This window comes from Ascaphus truei, chromosome 3 (assembly GCF_040206685.1).
Source record: "Ascaphus truei isolate aAscTru1 chromosome 3, aAscTru1.hap1, whole genome shotgun sequence".
Lineage (NCBI taxonomy): Eukaryota > Metazoa > Chordata > Amphibia > Anura > Ascaphidae > Ascaphus > Ascaphus truei.
This window is the reverse complement of record NC_134485.1, coordinates 197,184,192-197,210,152: the sequence shown is the minus strand read 5'-3', so window position 1 is coordinate 197,210,152 and position 25,961 is coordinate 197,184,192.

The following is a 25,961-nucleotide window of genomic DNA, read 5'->3' as shown; positions in this document are numbered from 1 at the left end:
ATGTCCTTAGCAAAATCTTATATATATATCCTTATCCAATATTAGGACTAGATTTGTTTCAATAGAACATAATTGCCATATCTGTGATTGGGGGACTATATTAGACAAGATTAGATATAGTTAGGGTAGATCAAACCCAAATAAAAAAATGATGTCTAAAGGTTAAGGAGTAAATTATCTGTTACATTGGGTGTGTAACCAAACCATACATATCTATTTCCTTACATGTCCTGCAGTGTGTTTGTAACCATACATATATATACATATATATATATATTTTTATATATATATACATGTAGAGGTATCAGTACCGTGTTAGCCGAGCTTCAATAATCAAAAAATAAATAGATGATACCGTTCTGTGGCTAACGAAATGCTTTTATTTGTGCGAGCTTTCGAGATACACTGATCTCTTCTTCCGGCGATGTTACAATGAATGAAGCAAGGATAACTTGAAAACAGTGTCTCTTGGAATGTATATATATATATATATACAGTGTTCGACAAACCTATACATTTGCTCGCCCCGGGCGAGTGTATTTAACCCCCAGGCGAGTAAATATTGGCCCAAGCAGCACACGTTTGGTACTAGGTGGCGAGTAGATTTTATTGTGTGGCGAGTAGATTTTTTGGTGATTTGTCAACCACTGTATATATATATATATATATACATATATATATATATATATATATATATATATATACACATATATATTATACACATATATATTATATGTATATATTATACACATTATACACACATATATATATATATTGCTTTACATGTCCTGCATTGTGTTTGTAACCATAACATATATATATATAACCCACCCACAGACAGCTGTTTCGACCTTAATATATATATAAATATATATATATATATATAAATATATATTTCCTTACATGTCCGGCATACTCAACCTTCAACACATTACAATAAATGTACATTAAGCCTAATGTCAGTAGCTTTTAGTATTTCAGAGCCCAAAATTATATCTATTTTTTAAAATAATGTTATTTATATATAATAGCATAGGCACAGAAAATGGCACGCCAGTGGACTTGATGGAGAAAATACTATAGCTTTAATTAGTGAGTACATTTCTATGTCTATGCAGCTACTGTATATTCCCCTGACTTTCATCATGAATGCTGTGCACCTGTTGCAGGATTCATAAGGTGTTGTGTGTGCTCCTTTCTCCTATATTGACATGTTTATATAATAGCCATGAAATTGTTCTTGTAGAATCTCAAAGTTTTAAGGCAGCAATGGATGTAATCCAATACGTGGGAGGAAAGAAAACAAGAAAACCAATGGCACAATATCGTCACACTAGGTATGTGGTCTGCGAATTCATCTGAAGTGTTTACTCATGTACTGTAATTGGATTAAATAAGCATGTCATATACTGTGGGAAACTGTGGGTCAATCTATAGACTGCAATCAATCTCGGGGGGAAGCGGAGAAAAACGCACATAGAAAGAACCTTTGAAACATTACGGAGAAAATCTTCAAAGTGACAGCTCCCCTTGATCTCGCTGCCTTTTGGAATTTCACGTGACCACTCATTCAGCACTTCCAGTTTTAGTAGTGTGCGGAACACAGACGCATCCCCTCCATTCTGCTTGCAGACCAGGAACTTAGGAACTCAACATGTTTTACTGATACACTCAGCATCCTCAAGAATATTTTGTATATCAGCGAAACATGTCGAGATCTACTTAATGCTTTCTGCTGATAAATGTACCTTGTGGGATTTACAGGATATTCTGGAGAACCTCTAAATATACTTTCGATTACATTATTGTAATAGCTACTGTACTGTATCACTGAATAGACCACCCACCATAAGATGCTTATTTTATAGAACAATGGCCCAATATGTCTTATTTCTGCAAGGTACTATACAAATGTAGCATAAATGTTGGGGCTATATATATTTTTTAAACAAACAACTTTATTTTATACAGTATAGAGCTTTTCTCCCAATGGGACTCAAAGTGCTTCACAATTACAGTATAGCGCACGATACGCAGCACATAGGAATTTTTACAGACAGAGTCCCTGCCCAGATGAGCTTACAATATATGATTTTAGTACCTGAGGCACAGGAAGATGCCTAAGGTCAGAAGGACCTGACACTGGGAATTGAACCAGGTTCCCCTGATTCACCCTCAGTGTCATTGTTTAGAGTCTGTTTATTCTAGTAGCTTCGATGAGTTTGCTGCTATCTCGCATTGTTTGGCATGTTCCCGTCGTTGAAGGTTTGTCATTTGTGTTATCACGCTTTTCAGAAAGAATCTGAAGTCCTCTCAAACCGTGAAGTACAGATGCAGCCACGAGTATCCGAACACTTGCCTTGGAAAATCTGGGGCAATCTCCCAGTAATGCTGCAACATTTCTGTGACATTTCTGCAGCCAGACTAATAGCCCATCGGATTAACACAGCGGGGATCCCTGGCAGTCCCATTCAAACTGTGCAAGCAATGCATTTTTTGACAAATGCTTGTTTTTATTTCATTCATATGTATTTTTGTTGATTGTTTTTTTTTTTATTATTTATTTTAATTGTGTATTTTTATGGTTGTTTTTTTTAACTCCTCCCGCAAACACCCCCTTCCCCCCACCCCGCAGGGCCTAAACTCCCACAATGGGCCAAATACCACCTTCACCCACTCCCGCTACTACAATAAACCTGGCACTGGTAGTTAACCCTTTCATTGCCTTAGCGGTTAGCTGCTAATGTAATGAAGCTGCCTGTAAATGTATTTTTATTGCATAGGATAGAAGCCGGGGGTCTCCAGAGCGGATATTAATGTGTATCAGCTCTGGAGACTCCCAGCATCAACCCGATGTAGAAAGATTTCATTTTTTTATAAGTCCTGCACTCAGAACCCATCTCGTCACCCTAGGGCTGGCGAGATGAGACCTTCGATAAACTCTCAATTCCACAGCTCATCGGAGCTACTAGAATAGCTGAAATGTATAGAAATTGTGCTATTTCGATTTTTGCAGCTCCCTTTCGATGTGTTTGAGCAGGAGCGAGAAATCTCTAAAAAATGCCTTCCCTGACGATTTGGCTAACTCATCGAGGCTGTCTGAATAGCAACCTAGCAACATTTTGTGATAACAGCTCAAAATCCTCGGGGAGTTGGTTATCAAACCTACAAGAATAGGCCCCAGAATCTTTACTCACCGAGCCGCTTCCCTGATATGTGATGCAGTATTACAGTAATGCAACAAATGGTAACTTGCTTAGCCACCTTTAGCTAGTAGGGCTAATGGCCAATACTGTAGATGGGGGGTAGATTTGTTAGGGGGTGGGGGTAGTGCGGTAGATTATGCGGGTAGATTCCCCTGGGAAGAAAATTATGCCACCTGGGGGGATTAAGGTTCTGTCACATGGTACACCGTCCAATAGGACTGAAGGTGTGTCATTTTACAGTAAAATGTGAAGTCACAGGCCTTAAATAAGAACTGGTGCAAGAAAAAGTAAGCGCAAACCCAATAATATATCACCAAAAAATTAATTAAATAAATTAATATCACCAAGAGGAGATGCTGCTGGTGTGAGGAATTTCTCAATCCCTCAATAGACAACAGGAGGAGTACACAAAGCACAAGAACTCCTCTCGTGGATGAATGGTAGTTCACAGGAAACAGATCAAAATGTGTTAAAAGAAAAGAGAAAAGATCATAGTACAATACAGTTTAATAAACAAAAAGTCCTTTGAGCAGTGATCTCCAGTTCACTCACATGGTCCACGATAATAAACTGAGGAAAAAAGAGAGATCCAGCGCTCCACGGATTTCAAGATAAATTAATTTATTGTGCCACACGACGATTCGACCAACAGGTCTTTTTCAAGTGATTAGGCATACTCAAATGAGGATCTACCTAGTATATATACCCTCTAACATTACTATAACAAGTGAAAACAGTTAAATAATCACCCCAGCTGCTCCCAATCCGCTTCCCCTGATCAGTGCCACCTGATCAGGGGAAGCGGATTGGAAGCAGCTGGGGTGATTATTTAACTGTTTTCACTTGTTATAGTAATGTTAGAGGGTATATATACTAGGTAGATCCTCATTTGAGTATGCCTAATCACTTGAAAAAGACCTGTTCGTCGAAACGTCGTGTGGCACAATAAATCCATTTTTCTTGAAATCCGTGGAGCGCTGGATCTCTCTTTTTTCCTCAGTGTACATTGGAACTTGCCTGGCAGGTACTTCCTTGAACCAGCAGCACCGGTAAACTGTATGTATTTATTTATATTGTGGTGTGCAGCCTTAAACCCCCTTTACCATAATAATAAACAGCAGTGTAACCAACTCAGGGTTAGGAGCGACGCCGATAGTACAGCTCCACACGAATCTTCTGGATAGAATCTGTCTCTTCCGCATCCAAACAGCATCTGACGTCACAGAACTTCCTCAGCTTTCCTCCAATGGTAAGGGAGGTGGCAGGCTACGGAGTCAGCGTCAGCGACAGTGCGATGCTCTTTGCAACGGAAGGACAGCTGTTTCACAGGGAACGGCAAGAAGCTCCACACAGCTCACGAGTCTCTGCTCAGTTTCACATAACCTCTATGCGTTTCATCCGGGTATTCGGACTTCTTCAGGGGTGTATGAATACAGACAGTCTCTAGACATTAAATAGTCCCCAAAAGGGGAGGGGAAGGGGCGGACACAGCAGCGTCATAGCACAGACCATGCCCAAAAGGCAAGAGTATAAACATACAAATAGCAGCCAATATAGACAAAAAATAGAATGGATACACATAATAATAATCAATGATACATATACATAAGAATTATATAATAAAAAATATATATATGTAAACATACATAGATAGTGATAAAAATCTATAATAAATATCCAGGTGGAACCTAAGTGAAGACAAAAAAAGAAAATCAGCACAAGCAATTATATTAAAATCTAAAAGGACCATAAAAGATACATATTAAAAATGGTAAAAAAAGGAAAAATGTGAATATATATGTGTTAATATACAGTAATTAATATAAGAGATTAAAAAAACACAATATTAAAACACATATACATCAATGTAAAAATCAAACCAGATCAATATCGATATTAAGACCCCCTGGTTTAAGTGTACACAATGTATGTATCCAGAAGGTTTCTTTTTGGGAAATCTCCTGGATACGATTACCTCCTCTCCAATGTAAAGTGACCAAATCTATGCCTAAATAACTCAGACCCTCCGGGTTTGAGCAATGGAACTTTTTAAAATGTAAAGGAACACAGTGATTTTCCAAACCATTCACAATATTCCAGGACCCTCACCCGGAGGGGTCTAGTTGTGCGGCCTACGTATTGTAGGCCGCATGGGCATTGTAATAAATAAATAACAAATGTACTTCTACAATTAATAAATTTGTCAATTTTGTGTACTTCTTTGGTCACATGGGAGGTAAAATAATTGGTTTTAGTCTGGCAAAATTTGCAGGCCTTACAGCTTGTACACTTAAAAAAGCCCCTGGGTTTTTGGCCTAACCATGTGTCTCCAATCGATACAGGTCTAAGCATACTAGGAGCGATTCTATCCTTAATATTACGTGCCTTGGTGTAGACAACCTGTGCCCTATCAGGTAAAAATTGTTACCAATTTTATTCCCTTCATCACTCAATTTAATAATGAACATTTTAAAATAAACCACATTTTAAATAAAAAATGGCATATTTTAAAGGGTGATCAATTCCTTAAAGATTTTTTACAATACGTAGGCCGCACAACTAGACCCCTCCGGGTGAGGGTCCTGGAACATATTAGGAACATTGTGAAAGGTTTGGAAAATCACTGTGTTCCTTTACATTTTAAAAAGTTCCATTGCTCAAACCCGGAGGGTCTGAGTTATTTAGGCATAGATTTGGTCACTTTACATTGGAGAGGAGGTAATCGTATCCAGGAGATTTCCCAAAAAGAAACCTTTTGGATACATAAATTGCGTACACTTAAACCAGGGGGTCTTAATATCGATATTGATCTGGTTTCCTTTTTACATTGATGTATATGTGTTTTTATATTGTGTTTTTTTAATCTCTTATGTCCATTATATTAACACATATATATTCACATTTTTCCTTTTTTTACCATTTTTAATATGTATCTTTTATGGTCCTTTTAGATTTTAATATAATTGCTTATGCTGATTTTCTTTTTTTGTCTTCACTTAGGTTCCACCTGGATATTTATTATACATTTTTATCACTATCTATGTAGATTTTTATCACTATCTATGTATGTTTACATATATATATTTTTTATTATATAATTCTTATGTATATGTATCATTGATTATTATTATGTGTATCCATTCTATTTTTTTTCTATATTGGCTGCTATTTGTATGTTTATACTCTTGCCTTTTGGGCATGGTCTGTGCTATGACGCTGCTGTGTCCGCCCCTTCCCCTCCCCTTTTGGGGACTATTTAATGTTGAGAGACTGTCTGTATTCATACACCCCTGAAGAAGTCCGAATACCCGGATGAAATGCGTAGGGTTATCTGAAACTGCGCAGAGACTCGTGAGCTGTGTGGAGCTTCTTGCCATTCCCTGTGAAACTGCTGTCCTTCCGTTGCAAAGAGCATCGCACTGTCGCTGACGCTGACTCCGTAGCCTGCCACCCCCCTTACCATTGGAGGAAAGCTGAGGAAGTTCTGTGACGTCAGACGCTGTTTGGATGCAGAAGAGACAGATTCTATCCAGAGGACTTGTGTGCAGCTGTACTATCGGCGTCGCTCCTAACCCTGAGTTGGTTACACTACTGTTTATTATCGTGGAGCATGTGAGAGAACTGGAGCTCACTGCTCAAAGGATTTTTTTTATTAAACTGTATTGTACTATGATCTTTTCTCTTTTCTTTTAACACATGTTGATCTGATTCCTGTGAACTACCATTCATCCACGAGAGGAGTTCTTGTGCTCTGTGTACTGCTCCTCTTATATAAGAACTGTACCATCTCATTTGCCCTCAAGAAGATGACAAGACAACATTGTCTCTGGAATGGATTACAAATACGGAAGAAAGAAGAGAAGAAAGAAGAGAAGAAAGAACAAAGAAGAATAGAACTTACCTAAAGGTGAGGATCATTGCGTTGCGGATCAAGAGCTTCCTGATACATCTGTAATTGGAGGATGAAGCCATCTAAATATACATACATTTAATGTATGTCATTTTTATTTTTCAGGTATTTTGATTGTATTTTTAATTTTTTTAAATTTTTTTCTTGTTGTCACGATGTGCTCACCACAAACAAGGCGTAACGCTGGGCCGAGGTGGGGGTGGATATAACACCACCCACAGCCACGTGGGCACGTCTGGAGTGTAGGTTGGTCGAGGTAGCCAGGTCGGGGTAGGAGAGGAACAGATAGTCGATATACTTGCTGGGGTCTGGGTTGGAGAGGTATGGATCGTTGCAGGTACTATTAGCCGGGGTCCGCTTTGGAGAGAAGAGAATGGTTGTTGTACGGATGCCGAGGTCAGGGTTGGAGAGGTGCGGATTGTCGTAGATAGGATTACAGAAGAGCGGAGTCCAACACAAGCCAGATTAATGACAGAGAGCTGCGAACAAGAGAACAAGACAAGACTGCGACGCTAGGAAGCAATGAACACAACGGAACATTGAATTATCCTCAGCCAATTTGCCACTGGGGTAGCTGAGCATACAGGTGCGCCGACGAGTATTCTAAAACTTGCCTTAAACTTGCCTTGAAAATCTGGGGCAAATCTGGGGCTGTCACCAACATGACTCAGGTACATGCTGGGTACATGCTGCAACATTTCAGTGACATTTCTGCAGAGGCTAATGGCCCATCGGATTAACACAGCAGGGATCCCTGGCAGTCCCATTCAGTCTGAATGGGACTGCCAGGGACCCCCACTGTTAATCCGATGGGCCATTAGTCTGTCTGCAGAAATGTCACTGGAATGTTGCAGCATGTACCCAGCATGTACCCAGCATGTACCTGAGTCTTGTTGATGATTGCCCCAGGTTTGTTTTAGAATACTGGCACTACAGTAAGAAGGAGCAAGCAACCAATGAGGAACCTGCAGCGTGGAGGTGCGTCAGCAGGGAGGGACATGGTTGGAGAATCCGGAGCAGAAATCAGGTGAGGTGAGTATTCCTGATAGTTTCCTGAGGAGGAGGGACCTGCGCGCACCGAAAAATTGTGCTATAAGCCGTAATAGATATAGTGGCTAGTTGCCACTATATCTATTATGGCTTATAGCGCAATTTTTCTCCATAGCAAAAGAGTACCTTGTCTGTCTGCCTGCTGACATTTATTCAGTGCAGAATAAGGCAGACTACTGAAAGCCCAACTTCTCCCCACAGATAAGATTTCTCTATATACACCTATTTAAGCACTCTCACCTTACTCAGCTAATTAATTCTGGTGGTGTTCATGAATACACCACGCTGAATAGGTGACAGCACAAATTATGTGAATAGTGGTGTGATTTAACACATCACTTTAAGTGTATTTGCATCTACAGTAATACCTCCCCTCCATGTTAACTGCATATCATTATCTGTGGTTCAGTATTATTTAGCCTGTTGTGTTAATGAATACACCTAACTGACCACAAAGGCAGTTTTTTGAATACAGACCTACATGAGAAGGTGTTTATATACCAATCTATGTGTTTATTGAGCATCTGAAAATACTGTGGTCTAATATACTGTATATTATTCAGTTTACAAGTAAGAAGCATTTCTGTATGCATCTAAACACTGCTCTATTGAGAGATTTAGTGACTGTATGACTTAAACACGTATGAGTTATACCTGACATTAATACCTACAGTGTCAGAGTTCACATGTCAGTTGTGTGTTATAATTTATGCCTACCATCCGGCTATATACACCACTCCAATCACTAATTTACTCTCATTAGCTACATAGTAGCCTAACTTGGTTTATACCAAGATGTGTTATTCTTGCGTTGCGAATTTATATTTTTAATATGCTCACACCATGGGCTAATACAGCTGTGCTTTGATACACCTCAATTACTCTTTGTTCGCTCACTGCCTACAGTATATTGGGAGGAGGGAGACCTAGTTGTGTTCGATACAACATTTTCTGGGTTTTTTTTCAAGCAGATTGATCTGCCCCTATATACTTAACTCAGCATTATCACAGCATTGAGTTAATTATTTTCAGTGGTGTTCACCAACACATCACGCTGAGTAGGTAATGCATTCATTATATGTACTGTATAATGGTGTGAGTTCACACATCGCTTACAAATATATCCGTACCTGCAAACTCCCTTCTATTTTAGTGGTACACTTAGACTTGTGGTCTAGCATTAACCTCTTATGGTGTTCATGGATACACCTAATTGACCACATATTAGGCTGCTTACCAACCTTTTCATATGAGCAGTTGACCACTGTTATCGCCATACCAAGATTTAATGGTGGGAAGTTGTCTTATTCTACCACGTATTAGCCCTTCTAATTAAGTATCTGCACCAATTTATGGTGTTCAGATTGAGAGCAGATTATTTAATATCCCTTTTAACTTTATCACTATATTAGTGATCATTGATATATGTGCTATTTGTTATGTGTTACTGTCCAATTTTATTTGAACAAATGTAACTATTAAAAGTTATGTTTTACTGTACACACTATATATCCACTTAGGCGAGTGCTGTTACAGTAGGGGTCTTTTGTAATTGCTTTGGCAAGTATGTGTGTCTGTTCTCTCTACCCAGTCTTTTCCCAGTCTTTACATAGACTGTAGCAAGAGCTTTTTCCATCCTCTCTCCCCATTTTCCCCATACAGCATTTTTAGTTGGATTAGAGTAGATCTAGGCTGCATATCTGCTTTCCCTTTAATAAAAGGTTTTGATTTGTGATAAGGATTTTGACTTGATTTAGTCTCCTAAGTCTGAATCCAGTTCCTATTAATTTTATTTAAATAGTCTTTTTTATCCCTTAGGAACTTACGATGCTTAATCTTAATTGTCTCACTCTCCGCATAGTCTAAAGTATGCTTGAGATCTAACTCCAATTCTGAAAAGTTGGTTTCATGTATCAAAGGTTCCAAATTTTTTTTATAACTATAGCTATTTCTTTATCTATTTCAGCAAGTATTTTCTTTCTTTCATAGACAATGAAATTGATTAACTCCATAGAGCAATCATCTAAAATCCTATTCCACTCGTTAGTGAAATGATCCTTTGTATTCCCAAAAGTTGGTGATTTTAGTATCCGCAAACCTCTGGGAATTCTCTGACAGGATATATATTGATCAAGGGTTGTTTTATCCCAACAATTCCTGCTTTCATTTAATAGAAGCTTTTCTAAAATTTTAAAACTATGTTCAACAGAGACATCAGAAACAGAAACACTAGACAGTTCAGAGAACAAGGCATTGATTGGATTTTGCCTTTTTATCTCTGAATTCAGAGATATTCCAGACCATTATGAAAAGTGAAACACAATCAATTTTGTGCAGCACCCAATTGGAGCAGGATGGAGTTAAAAAATGGATAAAGGTGCGCTCACAACTAATGGTGCCACTTCTAAAATGGTAAAAACAATTAAGAAAACTATTGCACAAAATGGGACAAGATGCAGCTAGTATAGATTGATGGCTCAAAACATCAATAAATGACAAAGATAAAGAAGAAAATACCAGCGCAGAATTTCACATAATAAATTTTAGTAGAATATACAATATACTGTATATTGGTTGATAAAAAGCACATTCACAGTGCCACATAAAGCATAAACAGTACTATATAGAATGATAACAGTGTTGCATTAGAATCGATACAATGTTACCAGACTACCCGTGTAGGTCACGAATTGATCTTAACAAGTAGCTGCCAAGTTGAAAGGCAATGTAGTGAATGTTCGCACTTAGAGGGAAAGCAACGCAGATAGGGAAGGCATCCACTCTCGGCTCAAAGGTGTACACAGTCACACTCCAAACATGGAAAGGTAAGTTCAGCCTCAGAGAGCACTCCACCTCCAATCGTCACTGCAAACAGACCCCAGCTGCCCGTTGGACATGGATCAGATCCGGATAGGGGATGAACCCGCTCCCGATCCTCAGCGTAAGGCCGTGTCCATAGATGGACAGGCCATGCTGAGGCGTGTGGACGCTCCGCGCTGAGCCCCTGCATCCTCAATGAGGATGCCTTGAGACGGGGCTCACGCGAGCGTCCGCAGGCGTGCGGAGGAGTTGGAGGTTTCAGCCGAGCGCCAATCTGTTTTTCAGCGCGCTGTCGGCTGAAACCCTCCAATGAGAGTGGGGCTGCGTCAACGTCATGGCGCCGTGACGTCGGCGCCGTGACGTCGGCGCCGTGACGTTGACGTCAGTGCGTCGTGGGCGATTGGCCCAGCGACGTCACTGCCCCGCCTCCCTACAGTCTCCCCCCACCTCCGATCGCGGACGCTGGCTCGCCTGTATGGGCATGAAATCACCCAGCTTCTGCAGGCGAGCCTCAGCGTCCGCGCGCCTCAGCACGGCTCCCCCCCTCTATGGCCCGGGCCTTAGGCTCCATGTGACACCATCATGGAAGTGAGAAATGGTTGTTCACCTGAATTAGACTGCAGCTGTGGCTGTAAACACCATTCAACCTCGTCCTCAATAGATGATAATAGAAATAGCCAGATGGACAATAAAAGCTAAATATAGATTATAGAGCAAAAAAGAAGAATAGCACACAATTCCTTTCAACGTGTTTCATATCATCAGATACTTCATCAGGGATGAGTGATTATGAGAGTGAATTAAGAGATATTCCAACTTTATATATATACGAACTATAATATACGAACTTTAAAATCTTGCAATATTTTTTTGCCAGCTAAAGGTTTGTGCTAAAAGTATTGCTTTTATGCATCTCGCAATATTTTTAGCACCAATCTTTAGCTGGCAAAAAAAATATTGTACGATTTTAAAGTTCGTTATGCTTATAACCAGTGCTTGACAAATCACCCAAAAATCTACTCGCCGAACCAAAAAATCTACTCGCCACCTAGTCCCGCCCCAACCCCGCCTCTAGTCCCACCCCCAACCCCGCCTCTAATCCCGCCCCCAGACCCGCATTTAAAAAAACCATAAATGAAATAAATTGAATAAATTCCTAGTAAGAACATTCGTTTTTGACATAAGTTTATTTATTGTATTACATTATACTACAATTAGTCCTTGTGTGTGTGTGTATAAATGTCGAATCTAGAAAAAAAAGCCAGATGTGAAGGACTAGTTTCCTGCACCCCTTAACTAGTGCCTGGATGCCCCCGCTTTACAATATTTAAAGCAGCAATCCCGCCTGGGATCTTACCTGATCCGCAGACCCTCAATGTCCAGGTACCTCATTCCCGCAATGTTATGGAGAGTGAGACAGAGAGAGGGTGAGACAGAGAGAGGGTGAGACAGAGAGAGGGTGAGACAGAGAGAGGGTGAGACAGAGAGAGGGTGAGACAGAGAGAGAGAGAGGGTGAGAGAGACGGAGAGAGAGGGTGAGAGAGACGGAGAGAGCGGGTGAGAGAGACGGAGAGAGAGGGTGAGAGAGACGGAGAGAGAGGGTGAGAGAGACGGAGAGAGAGGGTGAGAGAGACGGAGAGAGAGGGTGAGAGAGGGTGAGAGAGAGGGTGAGACGGAGAGAGAGTGTGAGACGGAGAGAGAGTGTGAGACGGAGAGAGAGTGTGAGACGGAGAGAGGGTGTGAGACGGAGAGAGGGTGAGAGACGGAGAGAGGGTGAGAGACGGAGAGAGGGTGAGAGACGGAGAGAGGGTGAGAGACGGAGAGAGGGTGAGAGACGGAGAGAGGGTGAGAGACGGAGAGAGGGTGAGAGACGGAGAGAGGGTGACTGTGGGGGGATGGGTTGACTGGGTGGGGTGATTGGGGAGATGGGTTGACTGGGTGGGGTGATTGGGGGTGTGGGGTGACTCGGTGGGGTGATTGGGGGGGTGGGGTGACTGACTGGTTGATTGGGTGGGGTGACGGGGTGTCTGACTTGGTGGGGATTACTGACTGTCTGACTGGGTGGGTGACTGGGTGACTTGGCGACTGGGCAGGGGGTGGGATGACTGACATTTTACTGACTGGGTGGGGGGTATGACTGACTGGGTGGGGGGGGGGGGTATGACTGACTGGGTGGGGGGGGGGGGTATGACTGACTGGGTGTGGGGGGGTATGACTGACTGGGTGGGGGGGTATTACTGACTTTATGACTGACTGGGTGGGGGGGTGACTTACTGACTGAGTGGATGGGTGACTGAGTGGGTGGGTGACTGACTGGGTGGGTGGGTAGGTGACTGACTGGGTGGGTGACTGACTGGGTGGGTGATGGGTGACTGACTGGGTGAGTGGGTAGGTGACTGACTGGGTGGGTGGTGGGTAGGTGACTGACTGGGTGGGTGGTGGGTAGGTGACTGACTGGGTGGGTGGTGGGTAGGTGACTGACTGGGTGGGTGGTGGGTGGGTGACTGACTGGGTGGGTGAATGGGTGGGTGGTTAGGTGACTGACTGACTGGGTGGGTGGGTAGGTGACTGACTGGGTGGGTAGGTGACTGACTGACTGGGTGGGGGGATGACTGGGTGGGTGGGTAGGTGACTGACTGGGTGGTTGGGTAGGTAGGTGGGTAGGTAGGTGACTAACTGACTGGGTGGGTGGGTAGGTGACTGACTTTGGTAGGTGACTGGGTGGGTGACTGACTGACTGGATGGGTGACTGACTGGGTAGGTAGGTGACTGACTGGGTGGGCGACTGACTGCCTGGGAGCATTTAGCCCCCCCCCCCCAGCCTGTCTCTCTCTTCTCCCCCCCGTCTCTCTCTCAGTCCTCTCCCCACTCCAGCCTGTCTCTCTCTCTGCTCTCTCCCCAGTCCAGCCTGTCTCCCCCTTGCATCTCTATTCACCCCCCCCTCCTCCCCCAACTCCGTTCACCCCCCCTTACCTCCGTTCACCCCCCCTCTTACCTCCGTTCACCCCCCCCCCTTACCTCCGTTCACCCCCCCCCCTTACCTCCATTCACCCTCCCCCCCCCCTTACCTCTGTTCACTCCACCCTTGCATCACCGTTCACCTCTCCTGCACATCGCCCGCCCCGCGCGGCCTAAACGGGAGGCCGCAGCAAGAGCGGAGCGAGGCGCCTGCTGCAGGGGGGAATAGATCTGGGACCCGGCAGCCCGACATGGCGCTGGTGGCACCGAGTGTAAGTGTGCGTCCCCTCCCCCCCGGTACCTGCTCGGGCCCGGCCCACCGCAGCCTCCCGGTCCGGCAGAGGGTGGTGTGCGTCCCCTCCCCCCCGGTACCTGCTCGGGCCCGGCCCACTGCAGCCTCCCGGTCCGGCAGAGGGTGGTGTGCGTCCCCTCCCCCCCGGTACCTGCTCGGTCCCGGCCCACTGCAGCCTCCCGGAATAGCCGCCGCAGCTCTGCAGGGGATGGTGTAAGTGAGCGTCCCCCCTTCCCCCGGTACCTGATCGGGCCCGGCACACCGCAGCCTCCCGTGATACACACACCACACACACCACACACACCACACACACCACACACACCACACACACCACACACAGACACTACAAGAAACGGAGCCGGGAGTCCCATTCACCAGAGGTATGTGGGTATCTGGGCCTGCGGGCGACATCGAGGTCTGCGGGTGACATCTGGGGGCATTGGGGGGGAAATTTAGTATGTGGGGGCATGCGGGGGACATCCGCATGGGAAACGTGGCCGGACGGGGACGCGCTGGATCCAGCAGTCAACTTTGCTTGCGCGCGCGCGCTGGGGACGGAAGTGAGAGCCCCTGGCAGCAAGCGGGGATCGTGGGCAGGGGAGGGGGGAGAGAGAGGCTGACCCAGAGCTGCCAGCCGGTCCTCTTCCCCACGTCAGACCAATCAGGGAGAGGAATTTTTTATTTATTTATTTAAATCCAACGGGCGAGTTGTTATCATTATTTGTCGAGCACTGCTTATAACTGTTTAGTGAATAGCATTTACTGGCAAAAAAAAGTGATTTTGCCAATTTTTTGGCTTGTCGAATGACTTTTTTGCCTCGGGCTGTTAAAGGTCATTAAAAAGCCATTATAGCGCGATATTGCACTATTATCACTGTTTAGTTAATAGCAAAGCCGGCAGTATCACGCTAAAAGGGCATTTATCATGCATTAAACCACTTACTGTACAAGCTAGTGAATTGTGCCAAAACTTTCTAGCTAGAGGTTATCAAATAGATTTAATCAATAAGGCCTTGCATCATGCAGGATCTATGAATAGGGATCAATTATTGAAACCAAAAATTCAGTCAAACACTAAAGAACAAGATATAAATACAGATTTGATAACTGTTCCATTTGTCACTACATATAACTGTAAAAGTTCTGCTATTCAGCAAATTATCCAGAGACATTGGAACATTTTGGGTAATGATTCCATTTTGGGATCTAGACTTTAAGAAAGGCCCGGTGTATTATTCAGAAAATCAATTAATTGAAAATATTCTCTTGATCCAAGGGATATAGGGAAGAAAGTCACTAAGAGTATTAATCCGACATGGTTACCTCCTAATCCTTTGGGTAATTTCACATGTGGGAAATGTCTAGCATGCAAGTATATCCATAAAAATCGAAAATCTTTTTGGGGTACAAATTCAAGCAAACAGTATGATATCAAAGATTGCATAACACGTACAACTACTCATGTAGTATATCTCCTCGCGTGTCCGTGAGGTCTCCTATATGTAGGGAGAACCAAGAGACACTTGAGGAGACGTATATTAGAACACGTTCGCAATATTAAAATTGGTTTTGATAAACATAGTGTCTCTAGACATTTCAAAACTCATCATTCACAGAATCCATCCCTTCTTCAATATAAGGGTATTCAATGTATCCCAGTAGACAGGAGGGGTGGTGACAGAATAAAAACACTCTCAAAACAGGAGAGTTATTGGATTTTTCAACTAAACACTATGATCCCATCTGGGTTAAATGAAGATCTTGATATTATTTCTTTATGTTGAGGGGTCATATTATATGGTGCTTGATGGTAGTATGTTCACTCTCTATAAGGAATCTCAGCCAAATATGAGTTTATTTTACTCGTGCGATTGGCCCTGGTTGCTCTCCCCCTTCTGTAACATCGTGGGGTTAATTGTGATGGTTTTTGGCACTTTTTTGAAACCTCATCACCTCTATCACATTAAATGTATAAACTAATATTGTCTTGTTGTTCTCTTTTCTCTCCCTCTCTATTTACTCTAGGTTCAAAGGACTATCTAATACTATTAATTTAGGATGTTATATAGTTTGTTTGTCATATAGTTAGGATTTTAATAGATATTATATAACTATGTGCCATGATGTTCTTTTTGGAGAGGCCTGGTTATGTAAATCCACTCCCTAGTAAACTCAGCTGATGCTTAATCAAGCCAAATGAATGCACCAATAAGGTGCTATCTGTTTCAATTCATTGTATTTGTCTATGCCCAGATTACAACACTTTTGGGTTTAAATAGCACACACTCATAATCAATCATTCCCTGATTAAATATCTGATGATACGAAATGCGTTGGAAGGAAATAGATTGTGTTCTATTCTTTGTTGCTCTATAATCTATATTTAGCTCTTTATTGCCCATCTGGCTATTTCTATTATCATCTATTGAAACCACACAGAGGACGAGGTTGGGTAGTGTTTACAGCCACAGCTGCAGTCTAATTCAGGTGAACAACCCTTTTCTCACTTCCATGATGGCGTCACGTGGAGCCTAACACTGATGATCGGGAGCGGGTGCATCCCCTAACCGGATCTGATCCATGTCCAATGGGCCGCTGGGGCCTGTTTGCAGTGACGATTGGAGGTGGAGTGCTATCTGAGGCTGAACTTACCTTTCCCTGTTTGGAGAGTGACTGTGTACACCTTTGAGCCAAGAGCGGGTGCCTTCCCTATCTGCGTTGCTTTCCCTCTGAGTGCGGATATTCACTACATTGCCTTTCAACTTGGCAACTACTTGTTAAGATCATTTCGTGACCTACACGGGAAGTCTAGAAGAAAAATGCACACAATGCGCACCAGAGATTAAAATATAGTAAATTATTTATTTAATAATACAAAAAATAACCGAGGGGATCCAACCCCACCTCAGTACATATGCGTCACAGATCCGGGTTCGGTTATAATGAAGAAAAACCATATGAATAATCAAATATAACTAATGAAACTAAATCTATAAACAACATATCAAACGGTATATAAAAAAATAACTAGGAAGACAGTGTTAATAAAACGGGATAAATTAATCCTGGATTGGCTAAAAATATAGCTAAACAGCTGCCTGAGGCTGACAGGGGGAGACGGAGACTTACACTGAAGCCCAGAGCGGGTTCCGCGGCGAACATATTGGGGTCCGGACCACGCCACCGCAGAGATGTTACCACCGCCCGAGCTCCCTGCAAACGCCGGCTCAGCCTGTCAGAATACGTGCAGAGTGACCTGTCATGAACCCACCTGCTGCAATTAGCTTATTCAAGGCGGACGATGGCTTTCGGTGGGATGAGGAATACAGTCCGGTTCCTGGTCGAGGAAGACGAGAGAGACCGCGTGAGACTGCAACATGTGGTGGAGAAAGTCCTTGGAGAGATTCTGGAGCTGGACGAGACGAAGGTGTACTGCCTCCAAGACTTCCCGAGGCAGGGCATTTATGACCTGACCCTGAATACAGATGCGGATTGCTGGAACATCTATGAAATGTGCCGTGAGAGGAAAGAGGATCCAAGGCTGTTGGTAATCAGCGTGGCCCCGAGCTTTATGCTGCAGGACAAGCCGCATATTGTACATATGTATAACCCTTTTGTACAGAAGGAAGACATTGTGTGTTTCCTGAGGAGATATTATTCTCTGGTAAGGGGAGGAGAAATGTTAAGAAACGCTTATGGCTTTTTTAACGGAAAACAGCGTTTTTGGGTGCGTTTTAAGCCTGACCCAGAACGAGGAGGAGGAGTAATGCAACCGCCTGCAAGTTTTGCCATTGGTGGGGAAAGGTGCTTCTTAAACTACCCTGGTCAGCCGGTTTATTGCAGGAATTGTCACAAATATGGATATACCAAGGAGGAGTGTGACAAAGTTGGGACTGTATGCCGCAATTGCGGAGAAGAAGGACACACAGCAATGGCTTGTCGAGTCCCAAAAAAGTGTGACTTGTGTGGGGAACGTGGACATTTTGCACAGCAGTGCACAAAAAGAAAATCTTACGCCCAAGCGGCAAGGGGTAGTGAGCCTGGAGATACCGCAGAGTTTGATGGACTGATCTTTGGGAAGGGACAGACGGAAGAGGGAAGGATGGACTTACAGGAGGGGGGGATCTCAGAAGTGGAGGAAACCCCTGAGTTTCTACAAGGAAAAACTTCAGGAGAAGAAATTGAAGAAACTTTGGCGGGTTCTACAAGCGATATTTTGGAGAAAAAAGAGGAAGATCTCTTCCTGGACTCCTTGGCCCAGAAACCGGAGGTGGGGGGAGGGGAGGAGACGGGAGAAGTCCATCAGAAAGATGCGGGGGAGGGGGAAATACGGTCATTGAGTATGGTGGAACCTAGCTGGGCGGAAAGAATGGAGTTTCAAGATGCACAAAGGGTGAGGGAAGGTCCCCAAGATGTCTTGGAGGAGGAAATGGAAATAGGAGGGGAAAAGGCTCAAAAGCATAAAAATCTGCAAGGGATAGAAACAAAGGAAGATAAGGATAGCCAAAGTAAAGTTTAGCCTAGAGAGGAAGGGGTAGAGAGGAAGGGGTAGAGGGTAAAGTTGGAAAAGTATCAGGGAAAGTAACCCTAAAAGAGAAAATGGAACATTTTGAGGACGCAGTGGGAGATGTTCTATTTTGGGTTGGTATTTTTCGGAAGCAGCATGGGGGGGGGGTAGTGAGGAACAGATAATAGAAAGATTAGAAAAAATGATGTACCAAAGAAAACAGCTGACAAAAGAGCAATATGAAGAACTAAAAAAGGAGCATGTGCAGTGGGTTAAAATAAAAGAGGCTAGGGGAGAGGTGAGGGAGAAGGAGAGTAGAGAGAGCAATAGCTCGTCCCCACAAAAAAAAACAGATAAGCGTGGAGGGAACTAAAGCTAAAACAGTAGAAAGGAGGGAAAAGGGGAAAAGTGAGAATGACAGCTTGTCCTCACAAGAAAGTCAGATAAGCATGGAGGGAACTAAAATACCGAGAAGTGTAAGTGGAGTAAGTGGGAACGAAAGTGAAAAAAAAGGCAGGCCAAAAAGGGATTGTACAGGCAAAAGAGGAAAATTCTGCAGGAGATATTAAGGGGTGGAGCACCCAGGGAAAGGATGAAGTAGGGCTTACAAAGGTAGAGGATTTGCACAATCGACTTGCGAGGGGATTTGGGCGGAGATATTGGGACGTGAAAGAGGCAAGGGACGGGTATGAAAAAAATGTGAAAGAACCTTGAAGTATATGGTGCTTATCTTTGTATGATGTTTTGGTTATAGGGTTTTTTGTAAAGTTATGTTTTTTTTTTTTCCCCTTCTGAAAAGTTAATATATGTTTTGGAGAATGTACGAAAAGCTTAGTGTAGGACTTGGGAAGTAATTCATGCTTAAGGTATTGTGGTGTTTTTGTGTTTTTTTTTGGCAATGTAAGGAATGTATAGTGATATTTTCTGTTTATTACTGGGTGTAATTAAGTGAATCGTTAATAAAACTTTTTAAAAAAAAGGTTGAAACATGTCTGTGAGTGGGTTTAATGGCTTTGCATCTCATCCCAGCCTCTGTCTAAAAGCTGTGTTTAAAACAGCATGCATTGGCTTGAGGATTTGCTTGTGTAATACGAGCTTGAGACAAAAGGTGGCACTGAGTGCTCATTGGCATGTCATTTCCCAGAATCCTTTGCTGCAGTGGAAGCGCTGTATGCTGGGCGATAATGGGGAAAGACAGGGTTGCAGACCTGTCTAAGACATGCAAATGAACATACAGTAATATTCACAGTTGCTTTATGCTTTACTGTGGAGAGTTTTTGTCACTTTTTTTTACCCACCATAACCTTAATAATTGTGGTGATTACCTAGTCTATAGTCTCAAAACCAGCTTAGCCATTACAACCAACCCCACACTGATGAGACCCATTAAGGTCGAAACAGCTGTGTACTGCTCCGACAAAGTTTATTAGAGCAAAAACCGCACGGCAGGATGCGTGGCGGCAGCGTGGAGAAGCGTTGAGAAGCGGCTCGTTCGCGTGACGTCGGTGACGTCACAGTCACGTGCGCGCCCGGCTTCCCCGGCTTCCCCGACTCCCCTGAAGGTTTGAAGTGAGGTAAGCGGGGGAGCGAGGAAGCAGAGGGGCACAGCGTGAGCAGCTAGGGGGTCGGGAAGGTGTATAAATTGCGCGCGGATTGGAGGGGGGGGGGGAACGGAGGGGACGCGGCTGGATGCGGCTGGCGCCCTGACTTTTCTCAGCACCAGCTGGAGTAAGTCCCGGTCAACCGGCGGCTTTTGCTCGAATTAACTTTGTCGCCTCTGTAGCTGAGACTGTGTCCCCTTGGCCTTGAGTCATCATCCCTTCGGGGACTAAAGACTCCTGCTGCTTTTGGGGGGGCATGCTATCTTGAGCTAAGAGGAGTGATCCTGAGCAAGCGGTTCTGAGCGAGCAGATGCGGAAGTGAGGGACCGGCGCCTTTGCCTGGTGGGATCGCCTAAAAGGGTTTAACCCACCTGCTGCAATTAGGGTGCTGCACCTGAGCTTATTCAAGGCAGACGATGGCTTTCGGTGGGATGAGGAATACAGTCTGGTTCCTGGTCGAGGAAGCCGAGAGAGACCGCATGAGACTGCAACATGTGGTGGAGAAAGTCCTTGGAGAGATGCTGGAGCTGGACGAGACGAAGGTGTACTGCCTCCAAGACTTCCCGAGGCAGGGCATTTATGACCTGACCCTGAATACAGATGCGGATTGCTGGAATATCTATGAAATGTGCCGTGAGAGGAAAGAGGATCCAAGGCTGTTGGGAATCGGCGTGGCCCCAAGATTTATGCGGGAGGACAAGCCGCTTATTGTACATATGTATAACCCTTTTGTACAGAAGGAATACATTGTGTGTTTCCTGAGGAGATATTGTTCTCTGGTAAGGGGAGGAGAAATGTTAAGAAACGCTTATGGCTTTTTTAACGGAAAACAGTGTTTTTGGGTGCGTTTTAAGCCTGACCCAGAACGAGGAGGAGTAGTAATGCAACCGCCTGCAAGTTTTGCCATTGGTGGGGAAAGGTGCTTCTTAAACTACCCTGGTCAGCCTGTTTATTGCAGGAATTGTCACAAATATAGATATACCAAGGAGGAGTGTGACAAAGTTGGGACTGTATGCCGCAATTGCGGAGAAGAAGGACACACAGCAATGGCTTGTCGAGTCCTAAAAAAGTGCGACTTGTGTGGGGAACGTGGACATTTTGCACGGCAGTGCACAAAAAGAAAATCTTACGCCCAATCGTCAAGGGGTAGTGAGCCGGGAGATACCGCAGAGTTTGTTGGACTGATCTTTGGGAAGGGACAGACGGAAGAGGGAAGGATGAACTTAAAGGAGGGGGGGATCTCAAAAGTGGAGGAAACCCCTGAGTTTCTACAAGGAGAAACTTCAGTAGAAGAAATTGAAGAAACTTTGGCGGGTTCTACAAGCGATATTTTGGAGAAAAAAGAGGAAGATCTCTTCCTGGACTCCTTGGCCCAGAAACCGGAGGTGGGGGGAGGGGAGGAGACGGGAGCAGTCCATCAGAAAGATGCGGGGGAGGGGAAAATACGGTCATTGAGTGTGGTGGAACCTAGCTGGGCAGAAAGAATGGAGTTTCAAGATGCACAAAGGGTGAGGGAAGGTCCCCAAGATGTATTGGAGGAGGAAATGGAAATAGGAGGGAAAAAGGATCAAAAGCGTAAAAATCTGCAAGGGATAGAAACAAAGGAAGATAAGGATAGCCAGAGTAAAGTGGAGCCAAGAGAGGAAGGGGTTGAGGGTAAAGTTGGAAAAGTATCAGGGAAAGTAACCTTAAAAGAGAAAATGGAACATTTTGAGGACGCAGTGGGAGATGTTCTATTTTGGGTTGGTATTTTTCGGAAGCAGCATGGGGGGAGTAGTGAGGAACAGATAATAGAAAGATTAGAAAAAATGATGTACCAAAGAAAACAGCTGACAAAAGAGCAATATGAAGAACTAAAAAAGGAGCATGTGCAGTGGGTTAAAATAAAAGAGGCTAGGGGAGAGGTGAGGGAGAAGGAGAGTAGCGAGAGCAATAGCTCGTCCTCACAAAGTCAGATAAACGTGGAGGGAACTAAAAAACAGAGAAGTGTAAGTCGAGTTAGTGGGAATGAAAGTGAAGAAAAGGCAGGCCAAAAAGGGATTGCACAGGCAAAAGAGGCAAATTCAGCGGGAGATAGAAGGGGAAAGTGGTTGAGATAGATACAGAAAAGAGGGAGAAAGTAAGCAGAAGTGAGAGTGAAGGAGAAGTAGTGAAGAGGACAGTTGTTGGTAAGAAAGTACCAAAGAAAAAGGAGGACTCAGGAGGGGAGGTGAAAGCATCTGAACATAAGGTAATGGGGGAAAGTAGGAGTGAGAGTGGAAGTGGAGAGAATAGGGAAAGTAAAGGGTGTCAGGGACAGAGAGTAAGAGCAGTGGAAACAGATCATATGAGGAAGTATAGGGAAGGACTTGGTTTCGCTACATTAGAGAAATGTTATGAATTTATAAAGGGCATCGCACAGAGCAATGCAAAGGCACGGGGTATGTTAGAGCAAGTAGAAAGAATCCTTAAAGACAGGGAAATACAGAAAGTATAAAATGTAATGTTTCAGGTGGTTGTTTTTGTGTTTCCTTTTGAAAGTTACTTAGTATGAAATGGAAAAAAATTGTGTTGGTTTTTTGTCTTGGCAATATAAGAAATGTGTAGTGATGGTTTTTTGTTTATTACCTTCTGTAAAGGGATAATTACTGGTTGTTAATATGTGAACCGTTAATTTTGCAAATTAATAATATGTATGAATAAAATAAAAAAAAAAATGTGAAGTCTGGGATCCAGATAGAGGAAAATAAGAGAGGTTTGGAATGTATGGAGGAAAAATTAAAACAGATGATCGCATCATTTGAGATTAGAGAAAGAGTTTTTGTTTTTTAAATGAAAGAATCTTGAAGTATATGGTGCCTATCTTTGTATGATGTTTTGGTTATAGGGTTTTTTGTAAAGTTATGTTTTTTTTTTTCCCCTTCTGAAAAGTTAATATATGTTTTGGAGAATGTACGAAAAGCTTAGTGTAGGACTTGGGAAGTAATTCATGCTTAAGGTATTGTGGTGTTTTTTTTGTTTTTTTTTGGCAATGTAAGGAATGTATAGTGATATTTTCTGTTTATTACTGGGTGTAATTAAGTGAATCGTTAATAAAACTTTTTTAAAAAAAGGTTGAAACATGTCTGTGAGTGGGTTTAATGGCTTTGCATCTCATCCCAGCCTCTGTCTAAAAGCTGTGTTTAAAACAGCATGCATTGGCTTGAGGATTTGCTTGTGTAATACGAGCTTGAGACAAAAGGTGGCACTGAGTGCTCATTTGCATGTCATTTCCCAGAATCCCTTGCTGCAGTGGAAGCGCTGTATGCTGGGCGATAATGGGGAAAGACAGGGTTGCAGACCTGTCTAAGACATGCAAATGAACATACAGTATATATATATATATATATATATATATATATATATTAATATATATATATATATTATATATATTATATATGTGTATATATATATGTATATTTAAAACAACTTTCCTCCTCCACTTATAATATAGGAAAAATTAACAACTGTATTGACATCTAAGAGGCATCAATATATAACCTTCTTGTATCAGGAATATCCTCCTCTGTATATGTTTTGGAAGTTGTTTATTATCAAGATCTGATCACCCCATATATCCAGAGTAAGGTAATCCTCAATTTTGAGAATGACATTAACCTGTGTGCAAAAAATGTTAAATATTTTTTAAAACAACTCCCCTCTTCCTCCTTTAACTGAGGAAAATTGAACAACTGTATTGACATCTAGGAGGCATTAATATATTACCTTCTTGTATTAGGAATTCTGCATGTCAAATAATGCTCATACATAATATTGTACAATCCTCATGTATTAAGAATTCTCCCTGTTGAATCACTATACGATCCAGATATGGATAATATGCAAAGAGAATTTGTAAGTTAAATTATCTTACTAATTATAAATATATTATCAACACCCTGTTGTTTAAATAAATAGATTATAGAATTAATCCCTCTTTCAGCTATTCTTCTGAATATATGTCACATCTACATGATCCAGTCTCAAGAATACATGTCATATTATGTATATTGTGTGCTCTCAAAAATACCAAGCCATAAGCGCTATTCAGACCAATGTTTATTATGCTATACATGTTTTTAATATTAAATGTTGATTAATTGGCATCAGTACATAATTTATGATGTATGGGGGGGTGGCATCTCCTGATGAAGCCAAGTGATTGTCAAAACACGTAGCGTGGGAAATTCCAGACCTCAGAGCACTTGCAGACTCGTTGTACAGCCTCAAATTGAAACCAGAAGTGACGTTCTGCGAAATCGGATATGACGTGATGGAGTCCACGGAGATGACAGCACGGAAGTTAACCGCTGTGGAAGGCTCCCTAGACCATCAGTGTCACAGAGGGGATGGAGGCGGTGAGGAGATTAACCACCTACAATGTCTTTATTGATGTGTAATGCTTTATTTTATCGTACACGTGAGTACGGCTCTTATTCGTTTATATATATATATATATATATATATATATATATATATATATATATATATATATATAATTATACACTGATTTGCGCTATGGTATATATTCTCTTTCATACTAAGGTACATATCTTCTGAACAAGCAAGACTTTTGCCATAGTTTTGGAGTCGCGAATTTACACCCACTGCCGTGTGAGTAGGCATCACATACAAGCCAAGACTCTCATGATCCATAAGTTGTTCAAGACACCAGCACTTAGATATTATTTCTCCTTTTTTTTCATGTTGTTATTCTCCCATGCTCCCCCTGGATTCTTGAAGAGGAACCAACTTAATACATGAAGTTCCACAGTTAGAGATAAACTTCAGGTGACTTATTCTGTAAGATATCCTGAGGCTCCTTAGTTTCAGGCCTCCACGGAAACCCCTCCATTCCTCAATAAAAGTTATGTGAAGATACTGTACTCCCTATTACATGAAAATGAACTCATTCTATAAACATTCTTTCCAAGGGTACTTTACATGTCAGTGATTTGTCCATTTCTTGTATGCATACTGTAAATTGTTAAACATACAAGATTGCAGTTCAAGTGGTTAAGGAGCTGAGTACATTGGTGTTGAGCTATAAAAAAAATATTAATAGAAGAAGGCCAGGCTTACAGTATTTTCTTTTACAATACGTGGCCTACATTGCTTGTGTGCTCTATGTACCTTAGGGGTATATTGTTTGATGGTAATTGCAATGTTTAATTGCAAAAGGAGTTACATTCATTTTTTTCAAGCAACAGCTCTTGGTTACATATGTAAATGACATGCATGTAGAATAAATCCTATAGCTTTCCAGGCAGTTTAAGGAGATTTGTGTTCTGGCCACTACTGATCTTCAAGGCTGATTTCTGCCCTGGAGCATGTACTGTATGCTCATTTGAAATGGGGAGCAGAAAGGGGACAAGAAGGGGCAATCAACAGGAGGTAGAGCATCAACAGACAGATTGTTAGGGGAGTCGGGCTGTGACTAAGCTAAAAAGTGAGAAAGGAGAAGTGAGACGTTGCCGGGCTACATTAATCCTTCTGATGTGCTAGTTAGACTGCCAGCGTTGTGTATCTGTGAGCGCGGCTGTGCTTTAGCAGTTGTAATCCTCTTAGGACTCGAATAAGTAAAACAGACTGCATAGCT